The following is a 13,676-nucleotide window of genomic DNA, read 5'->3' on the forward strand; positions in this document are numbered from 1 at the left end:
GATGATGATGATGATGATGATGATGATGATGATGATGATGATGATGATGATTTCCTTTCTCCCAGTATTACTATGGTTGTCTTCCCTCTTAGCTAATTAATGATTTGTGATACATATTGATTTTTTAGGCCACATTATCCTCCTATGTCTGTGGTTCCCCAACCAACGTAAGATTATGAATAAGGAAATGTACTCCCTTAATGGGGTCAGTAATTGTATTCTGCAAGGGTAGTGTTATACTCAAATCCAGCTTGTAGGCTTCCTGTAAGCAACTAGTTGGCTCCTATGTGAAGAGACTGGTAGATTAGATAGTATTTTACCCTTCTTATATGCTCATGTTCTGTTAAAAGAAATATGAAAGAAAGGAAAGAAAACAGCATTTCAGCCACTTCCAAGAAAGCAGGTTTGCCTTCCCATTTCCCATGGCTTCTTAATTAATCTAAACATGATTTTTTGCTAAAGTAAAGCAGAATAACAATTTTGGGGTTTTTTTGTGTTTTTTTATCCCTCTTTTCTTATTTCCTTTTCCTGATGAGTGTGGAGGACTGTAAATTGTCACCCATTCTTCAACAACAGTTGTGGGACTTTTGTGACCCTCCAGATGTTGTTGATTTGTAATTGTTATTGGGAGTTAAATCCAAGGGGGCAATGCCCTAACAATGTGGAGTGCCTCACCATTCCTACCCCTGTTCTACAATGAAACAGTTATAGATTAATTGCAAATATTTCTTTCCAGCTACTGTATATACCAAAATTATTTGCCAAAAAAATTGGTTCAAACAATTTTAAAACCCAAAAGTTTTAAAAGCCAAGTTTGAATGTGCCAAAATGAAGTCAACCTCAGTGACAATCGGGCCTCCAGAACTAGGGTGCCACAACTGAGAAGACCTTCTCCATGCAGTTTATTGTTCCCACTGATGGAACATGAGAACATTGCCCTTCTCAATTTCATTTCTCAGGCAGATGTATGAAAGAAGCATCATCCTTGTAAAGAGATGCCCAGTTACTGATTATTGTAATATTAGATGATAAATTGCACACCTGTATATAATTTCACCTAAAATGCTGGGGGCAGCACACCTGAAGTTCCTCTGATTTTATTCTCTGCAATAAAGTTAGGTTGAGGGATCATGTCATGATCAAGACTACCCAGTATTTGTTTTATCATCCAAATATTAAACAGTATCATTTTAACAGAATAATGATCTTCCTTTCACTAGGCCTACAAAGACTTTAGTAGGGAAACAATTGCAAATCATTTAAGCTGATCCATAAGGCTAACCATGTGTGCCACATTCTGTTTGTCGCATGCAAATACTCACAGCCTGCCATTAAGCACACAAAGCATCCCATTAGTTCCTTGAGCCACTTGAATTGATTTTCAAATTATCTTCCTTCAGAGAACAAGGCCCACTTTCACCGCTGCAGATGAGGGAGCACTGCACCATCTATTACATAATAATAAAGCAATACACACTGCAAAGGATATTAGGGCACACAGGCTGAGCAGGGTCATGGACTGGTCATTTGGGCCTCATTATCACTCCTTGAGGATTGAGAGCCTATCCCAGAACAAATCACAGCCATGTTACAGCACATTATTTGGATAGAAATTGGCATTGATGCCTGAACTCAAACTCCTATATGAATTTGGGAGTTAAGAAAAAGTTTCAGATGAATTTGGTAGTTCTGCTTCTCTTCTAATATTCAGAGCCTACCATTAGGCATACTAGGCATTTCTTCAATTAATTGAGACACTCAAGTTGATGTGAGTCATTTTACATACCCATCTAAACCATATGTGCTGCAGTCCCCTAGGCAAAGTGACAGTAAAATATTTCCATTGTTTTGTCCAGTGGCTGCTGCATGAAAATGTCATCCAGGAGGTGGGAGGTGACCTCAGTGACCATAAAGGAATTCCTTTCTACAAGCTTTCTCCAATATTTTTAAGGGATAGCTTTTTGAAGGACATCTAAATTTATGTAAACTAAGACTGGTGGGAAACCTTTGTTCCATAGGGGACTTTTATCCCCCGTGGAAGTCAGGGCTTTTGCTCCCATCTCCATTTTTTTAGGAGTAGACTGTCAAAGCAGCCCCTCTATCGTGACAATGTTGTCTTGCTTTATCAAGCATTGCTTTGAAGGGCCCACACCAAAAATTCTCAGACTATGAGAAGTGGAATATCTACACACATGAATTGTACAGATTACAGGGGTCTTCCTGTATTGCATTATAATGCCCAACCTGAGACTTTTCTGAACTGAATTTTTAGAGGAATAAGAGCCCGTAAGGCTATTACGGGCTTCAGATTCTGATCCCTTCTTTAAGATAAGCATCACCTACTTTCTGAACTTTATTTTCAGGATGAATCATATTACCTTCACCATAAAGGTGGATTATGGATGACCTTGGGCAAGTCACCACTATCCACCTTTATCATGAAGGTAGTAAGACTCAGCCATGAAAATAAAGTTTAGAAAGTAGGTAATGCTTATCTTACAGGAGAGGTGAGAATCTGAAGCCTTAAGGGCTCTTATTCCTTCTCTAAAAACTCAACTCAGAAAAGCCATAAATTGGAAACAACTCAAATGCACACGACAACAATAACAACAATGGTGGATGAGAAAGCTTTTCAACTCACATTCCACTGTGAATGTACCAAATTCACACTTCCCAAATTGAATATGAACTGTGATAGAGGACTGAGATTGACAGGCAAAATAAAGAAGCTTCCAGCCATTTTGAAGGTGGGATGTTTGTACAATGCACACCTCCAAAGTGGCTGGAAACTGGAATGAAGTTGCACTCTGAGGCTGAAAACCAGAGCAAAAAGAAAATGGGGCACTCCAGCTTAACCTGGAAAATGTGCATCTTTACACTGGCATATAAATGCCCTGATGCAAATGCAGGGCTGTGAAAAGCAAAGAAATGGAAGTGTGACAACTCCAATGGATGGAGTTATACACAAACCAGACAGTCCAACAGGGGGGCATTGGGTGAAGGGGGCATGATTGTGTTTTGCCAATATATCACTTGAATACTGATACCCTATATCAGTGGAGTATAATACATGAGACTGTGTGGCTGATCAAAAGGACAGCCATCAATGTGATGGTATCTGGGCAGATATGAGTGGTACTTGGAGGTAATGGTGTGTTTGTGCAATGGTGCAGATGCACAATGGGGAGTGAACAAAAGAAAAAAAATTACCCAGCACTGCGACTTGAGGTCATGCCATACATTCAGACTATGAGTATTCAGCCTGCCTTGGGAGTAGCCATGCAGACAATAGGGTTTTGACCTGTTTGTGGATCATTGGGGGCAATTAGCTTACACTTTGTAAACCATGTAGGGAGTGCTTAAGTGCATTGATAAATGATATAGAAATGTACTTGCTATTGCTATCTGCTCTGGGCCACAGTATATTTTCACAATCTATACTTTTCCAAAGAAAGCCATACAAAACTGCACCTAGGCATGCACAGAATAACTTTAGTCATTTATAAAACTTCTTCTAATAATGGATAGGTTTGAAGAAAGTGCACATGTAAATTTGTACCTGTGAAAAGTCTATACAAAAACGTTATGTTTCTATATGTATGTGTGTGCGTGTGTTTCTCCTATGTATATTTAAAAAATACAGTTTGCAATTTATGTAGAGCTAAGATGCAATGAGTTCAGCAGTAGCAAACTAACCCAAGAAGAATCAGACTTGACAGATTTGACTATCAATTCACTGGAGGGTAGTGATCTTCTCAGGAAGCAGCCCATGATATGCATTTTCTAGAACAGTTTTTTTTAAGGAGGGAGGAACCCCTCTTTGATATCAGCTTTGTTCTTTCTTGTGAAGGTACCTCTGGCAAGGTTTTCTTTGTTTATTCCTGCTCTGTGGGTGGTGTCAGTGAAATCTTTAGATGTGTTTACTTGAGAGTGGGCTTCATGACATTTTTGATGGGTTGTGTGATCATTGAGTGTTAATGGAAATAGGCTTTTAGCCACACTGACTTGCTAACAATAGTTTTGTGCACAGATTGTAATGTTTTTCCTGACTTCAATCCACTCTGTCTACTTAATAAATCACCATTTATTTAATGTATGAGGGAAGACGAGACAAACAGTAGATATGGCCTTGAGGAAGGGGAGCTGAGTTAAATAAATTTTAAGTCTTCCTGATCATTTCCTCCGGTATTTTTCCACCCATTAATATGGTTTGTTTTTCGCATACCTTTAAAGCATTGGCAAGATTAGATTTTTTTTCCTTCCACAACTCCTGGATCAGCACCAATAATTGCACTAATTATCCTATGTAACTTCTTTTGAATCATATTATCTAGTGAATAATTGACATTTGGGTGAAATTACAGAATCCCAGCTAATACATTTAAGGTTTCTCATGGGCCTCCAAGTCAAAGAAGTCTAATTGCAATGCTTTTCTAGTTTCTTGAAAATGTCCATCATGTTTTGAGTTATTCAATCATTTATCCATTTCATTGATGCCGTTTGCAGATGTAGGGACATTCAAAATATGGTGACATCATCCCATGCTCTTATTTACTGCTCATTATGGGGAAGTTTGGAGCAAAGAGATGTGTGGTTGCTGGATTTGCTGATTTTCAATACCTTTGTTGAAATGATCCATTATGTGTATAGGCTAAAAGCAGACATGTAGTCAAGTCAAGGCTGATTCAGATTTTTAACAGAAGGCCGGGGGAATTCAGTTATTATAGGTATGGGGAACATGTGCACATTGCTCCCAAATAAGCATTCTACCCCACCAAATGAAATGGTTCTCCTGTGCCCAGATTTCTAGAATTGCAGGAAGCAATGAAAAATTATTCATTTTGCTCTCCCTCCAAACCCCATATCCATACCCTTGCAATTACCTAACCTCAGTTTTTAAACTAATATGTGAATTGGTAGGTGACTCCTTTGCGTTTTATGCTTCCTTAAATTTAGTGATGCATACATAAATACTTACATTAGGAGAAATGCATCTCAGATGGATTTTTGTAGATATTTACTGTTATTATGTGCATGTTTGCACAAATATCTCTAACTGATCCCCTTTTATAAGTATTTTGGTAAATCTACCAATATTTGTATATCAGGAGAATCTCCTACAAAAATACATAGGAATGTAGTGTTTTGTTTTCTAAAAAGCCACAAACTGATGTAGAAACTTGGTAGAACAACCTTTTGTTTCAAAAGGTTTGAAAGTTGCAAAAGGTGAACAAATATGCAGCCATTGGAAGCAACATTTCAGGATGATTTAACCAGTGCAATGGTGAGGAAAATGTCCTTTGACCTCAGTGAAGCTAGCTTTTGATAAGACATGCATGTACTGCATTCTACATGTCTTTCTGGATACAGATATTTGTGACATGGCCACTGTGAGTTCTCTAAGCATAACTGATGGAAAGACTGAATCCTCAACCTTACAGTATTTGACTGTATAATGCCACAAATAAGAAAATGATACACACACACAAAAAGGAATGATTCTTCTGAACCCAGTATTAGAACAATCACTTGCAAATAATGGAATAGATCTCGGGGGGGGGGGGGGGGGTCAGCTTCCCAATGATTTGTAGCATACAGGATGCACTATTTTGTCTATTTTATACAATTCATACACATTTAAAGAAGAATATTTAAACAGGGGATATTCTTGTTCCCATTGAATAAATGCAGTGAGGAATAAGAAAATTAGGACAAGCATTTATTTGGCCTAAAATGCCACTCTGTAATTGGAGCAGTCCTCTTTATTGTGGAGGCCAGGCTTTTTCAATATATAAGGAGACTCAAGAGAAACTGGTGCACAATGAAAAGGTCACAAATAGAAGGAAAAATTTAAGGATAAAGGTTGAGTGGTTTCTAAAATGAAAGCAGTCAGATAGGTCCCCCTTGGCTGAACAGTTGAGAAGGTGGAAAAGAAGAAGTTATTAAATTATGGCTCAGATTGTAATGTAGCAATCTAAAAGCAAGTTCACTTTTCAGGTGAGTTAATGAATAGTATACAAAGAACTGCAGCTCTGACAAAATGAGCAGGACAGTGTGAAATGACAGTATTTGAAGAGCACTGTGCATCAGGCCTGGGCAAGCACATATGAGGACTTCATAAAGAGAAAGGCATGTAAAATAACGGCCAATAATTCACTTTTGACAACTCTTTGAAAAGGAAATGGCAGTATACTTTGCAGAAGGAAAACTCTGCTGAAAATTCATCCAAATTGTAGCCATGTTCACTTGGAATATGTCTTAATATATTCAGTGGGACTCAATGCTTTTTTTAAAAAGTAGGTTATGCTGTGCTAAATGAATAAACAATACAATGCACAATAAAAAGAACAAAAATTAAATATATCTTAGCATCATTCAAGTAATCCCAAAGTTTATGATTTATCCTTCCTCAGCAATAATAATTCCAGTGAGTTGCTCTACAACAGACAATAAGCTCATGATAGAGAATTTGAAGAGCTATCCTAATTTGGTTAATATATCATAACATGATTAATCATCATCATCATCATCATAAATAAACCAAATGCAAAAAACCCCCAATCAAAACCTGTTTTACTGACTGTGTATCACTTCTTCTGCATCAGTGCACTGCATTGGTGCTGTTTTCCACTGGGCTGTTTTTCAAAGATAATAACAGTATATCTAATCTTCATGTCAGAGAAAAGAAGATTAAATAGGTAGTTGGACAGACACACAGACTGACTGATAGATGATAGTGTAGTATTTGTTATTTCCCTTAAATAATGAAAGTGCACCCAGTTCTAGAAATATGTATAGTCTAGTCTGGTACATAGCTCACCTTCTAAAAAAATATTTGACCAGCATTTCCAAAGTGGATTGCAATGTACTCCACAGTACATTGTGAAAGGTTTTTCATTATAGCAATTGGGATCCTGTTGGTAGAGTTAATCCCCGACTGTCAGTAATAGAAACCACTGTCTTCCTGCACTTTACACTGTACCCTACTGTCAGTAATGGAAGTCACTTTTCACTTATGTTATGACACTCACCCAAGGACAAGTGTTTATGCTTCCTAATTGCCCATTCTCATACATGGCTGAAATAAAAGGCAAGCTTCAAGGAAACCAAAAGGTAGTGCCTAACTTGCATCTTTCTGTCCCATCAGCTTAGTGTTTGAAGCAGTGAATAGTTTTACATCTTTTCCAAATGTGTCTCAGTTATAGCATTTTGATTTGTTCGTATAGTATAGGGTAAAGAAGGAGCTACTTAGGGATCTTAAGGATTTCTCCCTTAGCACATTCTGATATGACCCAACCTTATCTACCCCTCCCAGAAAAATATGCCCATTGGGATGCAATTATTCTTTGGACTGTGCACTTCTCCAAATTTTGTCATACATTTCTTAGCACAAAAATTCACCAACATATTTATTTTGGAAGGATAACATACATTTAAGAAATGTGTACTTTGAGATAGATTACTTGGATAAATATATATTTTATTAAAAATAGCATTCACAAATATGTATTTACATATTCTGTTGTTCTTTTAATCACAAATTAATGTATATGAAGGTTGGAACTGATTTGTGAATGGAATTAGTTAAAATTGGTTAACCCGGAAATAGGTAAAACTGGACGGTTTCCTGTACTCTTAACATTAGACTGATTGCCCATTTGATTTATGTTATACAGTCAACCCTCCATATCCACATACTTTTTTATCCACAGATTTAATCATCCATGGCTTGGAAATATATTTTTAAATATAGAAATTCCAAAAGACAAACCTTGATTTTGCTATTTTATATAAGGGACACTATTTCACTACACCATTTTATTTAGTGAGACTTGAGCATTCACAGATTTTTGATATCCATAAGAGATCCTGGAACAAAACCCAAGTGGATACCAATAGTCCTCTGTATATTATTTTGACAATTTTATTTACTGTATCTGCCTATTTATATATATCTGGTTTCCTTCTTGTCCTCCCTTCTTCCTTCTCCTCTTTGCCTCCAGTTGTGCTATTAACTCTTTTCCTCCTTCTTTGTCCAAGAAGTCTTTATGGGACCACCTGCATGACCCACTCTATGGGAGATTGCAAACCACTTTTGTGTCAATGTCCCAGAACGCAAGAATTTTTTTGCTGTGCCACTAAAATCTTAGTTGTTACATCTTGTGTCAAAAAAATAAAGGGGAGAACAGAATATTAAACGCCTAGAATAAAACCTCCCAAGAGATATAGGATGGAGGAAACCTGGCTGAATGAGACTACATGTGGAAGGGATCTAGGAGTCCAAGTAGACCACAAGTTGAACATGAGTGAACAGTGCGATGCGGCAGCTAGAAAGGCCAATGCAATTTTAGGCTGCATCAATAAAAGTATAGTGTCTAGGTCAAGAGAAGTAATAGTGCCACTGTATTCTGCTTTGGACAGGCCCCACTAGGAATATTGTGTCCAGTTCTGGGCACCACAATTTAAAAAGGATTTTGAGAAACTGGAGCATGTCCAAAGGAGGGCGACTAAAATGGTGAAGGGTCTGGAAACCATGCCCTATGAGGAACGCCTTAGGAAGCTGGGGATGTTTTACCTGGAAAAGAGGTTAAGAAGTGATATGATAGTCTTGTTTAAATATTTGAAGGGATGTCATATTGAGGAGGGAGCAAGCTTGTTTTCTGCCGCTCCAGAGACTAGGACCTAGAGCAATGGATGAAAGCTCCAGAAAAAGAGATTCCACCTCAACATTAGGAGGAACTTCCTGTTCGACAGTGGAACAAACTCCCTCAGAGTGTAGTGGAGTCTCCCTTCTTGGAGGTCTTTAAGCAGAGGCTGGAATGGATGGCCATCTGTTGGGGATGCTTTGATTTGGATTTCCTGCATGGCAGGGGGTTGGACTGGATGGCCCTTGGTCTCTTCCAACTCTACGATTCTATGATTCTATGGTAAAGGCCACTGAAAGTGGAAAAATAAGAAAGCCAGTGGTCCTCAAGATATTTATATCATTACCTATATCTGGAATATGTGCAGAAATATGTTTTTCCTCTTTCTGCTTTTATGCATTGCTGTACATTTAATTACCATCCGATGTTGGGGGGGGGGGGACAGGGTCAAAAGTACCATCTCCAAGGGCAGTGCTGCCTGCTGATATCACAAGAATTCTGACTTGCTGCACAGCTGAGAGGCAAGTATGTCCTATGCATATAATTGGATCATTATCACTGTGATTGTATTAACTCATTTTTTTTTCTCATTCATGCCAGACATTTAAAACTTGATTCCGGGAACTGAAAACCCAAGGTGTCCTGTGCTGTGATAATCTTTAGAAACAGCCCACCTGAGACTAGGCTGCCTGGCTCACATCAGGCTGCTTTATGCATCTTTTCTTATTGGCACATAGGGGGCATTGCACAGGATGTCAGATATTAAGCAAGCTTGTTCTTGATTATTTGGCAAGAAAAGGGAAGCTCCCCTCCTCGCCTCTGTGTACTGATTTTTCCCCCTGTATTTTTCCCTATTCTGCTTCCAAGAATTCTGGGGAGGTTGTGCTGGCTCCTTTACACTCACAGACTTACCTTGACCAACTTTTTAGTTTATAAAGTCAGAGTCTCAGTAATACAATCAACCTCAAAGTACCCTCTGCCCCAGAATTAGTTAGGGCAAGTTGCCCTTTGCCTTGGCTGTTTTGAGAGGCTTAACCTGGACTTGCACAGTTTCTTACTCAGCAGGAATTACCATTCATTGCAGTGACTGCTACCCATGTCCTCTTGGACATCATCTTTCTTAACAAGTGCAAGCAACAGGATGTCATTCATCCTGTGGGAGGAGGCATATTTTAGTGAGGGATTACATCACAGTTGACAAGATGGGGAGTTGGGGAGAAGTGCAAACCTTCAAGATAGTTCTGAGAGAGAGGTTTTTAAAAGCCTGGATGCAACACGAGACTTTTGCCTGCCTGCCTTCCAGCCTGTTGTGAGGCCCCATTTTTTCTATAGAACTCCTTTAGTTACAATAAAGCTTTTCTTTTAAGTACTATTTCTCTTTGAACTCCTCTTCTTGTGGCTAGTTCTTTCCTAAGTTGACAATAATAATAATAATAATAATAACAATAATAAAATTTTTATTTTTATACCGCCCTTCCAAAGATCAGGGCGGTTAACAGCAAGATAAAATCAATACAATACACAATACAAATAATCACATACATCAAAATTGTGCACAGCTACGAATAAAAACACAGTAAAAACCCCGTTAGCCAATCTTCTTGCCAACAAAGAGGAAGGGAGACCTATTAGGACTTCAATCGGGGAATGCAGCATGGAATAGGAAGGTTTTTAAGTCCCTTCTGAACTGAGCCAGGGAGGTGGCCGAGCGGAGCTCTGTGGGCAGCGTGTTCCAAAGGGCCGGGGCGGCGATGGAATATGTCTTCCTCGTAGTAGAGGTAAGCCTAGCCCCTGGAACCCTAAGTAATTGCTGCCCAGAAGTTCTGAGGGTGCATATCAGTGGACAAGGGAAAGTATCAGTGGAATCCCCAGCAAATTCCTGACATGTTGCTAAGATGGGGGGAAAGAATTCATTGGGTGGTGGCACAGAAAACCACACCCTCCAGATCCATAGCACATGCTACCACCACAAAAGGCTAGCCCCTCTCTGGTAAGGGGCTTGCATTCTGCCAACCCCCCTGGAAGCTATACTCTTCCCCAACCTGACCTCCAACAGGCATCACAGCTGCTCCTAAATCTGGATGGACATAACCAACAAATGCCCTGGATTTCCACCTCCCTATCTTCTTTATTGAGTCCATAGACAGTTTGCACCCTATTGCTGTGGTAGCTGCCCTGATCTGGAACGAGTGACCATTAAAGTCCTCTGCTGGCAACCTGGCTCACTGTAAGGCCATATGAAGGACTGATACAAATTGGAATCTGGTCAGTGGAGTCCCATTGTCATGAGCGAACAGCAGACCTGAAGTGCAGGGACAGGATGCCAGGTATCTACACAGAGTTTGGACTGGACTCAAGAGGCAGCCATGGAGCCGCTTCAGCACGATAGTGAACCCTATTCCTAACTGGTGCCACTTAGACCTATGGAGAACTAAAAACCTGATGTTTCCTACTACAGACACATCACTCCTCTGAAGTGCCTTGCCAGACCTGTCTGTTGAAGAAGAAACCAGCTCTCCCACCCACAGCACCCCAAAGAAAGCTGTGATAAAAGCTGCTTGGAAAAGTCATGCCTCGGCCTTGGAGTGGCAGACCCAGTCAAGCTGCAGGGAGAGTTTGAGCAGCAGCTTGAAACATATAGGCTTCCTCTCATCCATCCTCTCGTTGGAAGTCCTGCTCCAGCCTCCAGGACCCTCCTGACTAAGAAAGAAGTGCACAGAACTCTGAACCCCCCAGCCTTGGAAAAGAAGGAAATTCCTGCCAAAGTGACCAACGTGGTTGGGGCGGAGGGCATACTGGACTCCCTTAACCACACCAGAAATTGTAGGATGGTGTGGGGCTGGACTGGCTAGGGTGCCCTGATGCCCCAAAAAACCCCAAAGGTGAAAAGCTCGGATACCACCCTCTTGTATGCTCTGAGGGTGGACAGGGCCAGTGAAGCCAGTACATCCTCCATCACAGCAAGCTTCCAAGTTTTCACAGTTCCTCCTTGAAAGGCATGGGCAAGGGGTCTGCCTTGGGCACCAGCTGCCAGAACCTGGCCTCCTGAAAACAGGAAAGAGAATCAGCAGTTTTGTTCTTGAGGCCAGGGATAAAACAGGCTGTGAACTTGTTGTTGTTGTTGTGGAGGCACAGCATAACAAAATGGCAAACCAAGAAAATGACCCGGTCCAACTTGGAGGTGTGGAGGTTGATTTTAACCTTGGTTGTCACACCAGAAACAAACTGACTTGTTGGCAAAAATGTCCCTCCATATGTGAATAGGCACCAAAATGGGGAAGAACTCTAGGAAACTGAGGTCCCTGAGGATATCCCCCTGCTCCCATTGGGCTGGCCACCACTTGGCACACCAATGGACCCAGAAGAAAACAGCAAACCCTTGGCTTCCACCCACATCAGAGTGGACCTGAAAACCTTCCTTCAAGTCCCATGGGTGCTGCCACACTGACACCCTGTTGTAATCCCTGAGGAACTCCTCCCACAATTGAGGTCCTGCTTGATGCCCCTGGTCAGACACATGCAGTGGTGGACTGCCCTGACTCCAGCTGTCACCATGGCAAACTGGACACAAAAAGCCCTTCCTGGGGAAATCACCATGCAGGGCCTGTATCTTCCTGAGTGTGGCCTTTTTGGTCAAAAGAGTAGACTGAATTGTGAAGAAGAGGAGGGAGTGGAGCTTATCCTAGAGCAGGTGAGAGACAACAGCCATTGAATCCATATGGATCCCCAGGTAGGTTAAGGAAGTGGTGGGGTCCTCTGACTTCTTGGCCCCTAGTGGGACCCCTAGCTGAGCCACCAATGCTTGGAAGGTGTCTAGGAACTTGGCATAACCTTCACCCCCGAGCTCTCCAATGAAAAGAAAGTCATCTAGGTAGTGTATCACTAGAAGGGACATGACCCAGCCCTTCACCTCCCACTCCAAAAAGGAATTGAAGGTCTTACAGGCTGCACAGCTCACAGAGAAAACCATGAGCATAGCATTATCAAAGTACCACTGGCCATTGAATTTGAAGCCCAAGAGACAGAAGTCACCACTTGGCAGATAAAATCTCTCAAATAAGAGCTGACTTGGATGCTGGCATCACTGCAGAAGAGATAGGAGAGGTATCCAGCAACTCCGTGTACAATGTTATACTGGATCAAGGACATGGACAAGCTCCTTGGCAGTGTGAAAAGGACAATTTGCTCTCTCAATCCTTGCTCTTCCAGGCTGGCTGTCCTGGGTGGAGAAGTAACAACTATGCTTTTAAAACATATAATTAACGCATCTTTCAGGGAAGGCCGATTTCCAGCTTGCCTTAAAGAAGGGGTAGTACAGCCACTTCTGAAGAAGCCTTCCAATAACATTTGGGCAACGAAGGGCAATCTACATTAGTGTAATGGGAAGGTCGGTCCAGAAAGGCCTGCTGGAAGAGATCTGTCTTGATAGACTTTTAAAAGGTGTTAAGAGTGGTAGCTTCCTGCAGTGCACCTGCCTATTGCCTTTTGGGGGGGGGGGGTGTAGCACCATCAGGGGTATATGCACATTCTTCTATTAAATTTCAGTGAGACTTACGTATGGAGGAACTTACTTGCAGTAGCACTCCAAGCCTGTCAAGTAAATTAGTGTCTTTTTGCCCTCTCTATCATTTTCTTTCCCAAACAGCCAACTTTGTTCAGAGGCAGTTTCTTTCACTCTTAAATTGAAACTAATAAATCAATGGCAGTCAACACTTATATTCAATTCTCTCAATAGCCTATCTAAATGAAAGATGGAAATGAATATGCAAGAGGAGTGCAGGTAATGATTATGCTAATGACCACACTCCCTTTATTTAGTTACTTCAGAAGTTACAAGCTATAATCAAAATGAATGGGTAGTATAAATATAATAACATAAATCCTCATTATACAACATTATGTGTTCATTACATGTAAAGCTGCATTAAATTTGCAAATTACTCTTGTATGGAAAGAAGGTGAGGGCACAACAATTGTCCTGACCGAAGTTCTAGATAGTTCAGTATTCCATTTCCAGTAGTGGCCTGGGAA

General features: G+C 40.7%; 1 protein-coding gene across 3 annotated transcripts in view; it reads left to right on the plus strand.

Annotated features, from left to right (window-relative positions):
• BRINP3 (BMP/retinoic acid inducible neural specific 3) overlaps positions 1–13,676 on the plus strand; it is a 316,730-nt gene that overhangs the window by 198,593 nt on the left and 104,461 nt on the right. The window lies entirely within an intron of this gene.

The sequence above is a fragment of the Sceloporus undulatus genome, chromosome 4, assembly GCF_019175285.1.
Source record: "Sceloporus undulatus isolate JIND9_A2432 ecotype Alabama chromosome 4, SceUnd_v1.1, whole genome shotgun sequence".
NCBI classification, from domain to species: Eukaryota; Metazoa; Chordata; class Lepidosauria; order Squamata; family Phrynosomatidae; genus Sceloporus; species Sceloporus undulatus.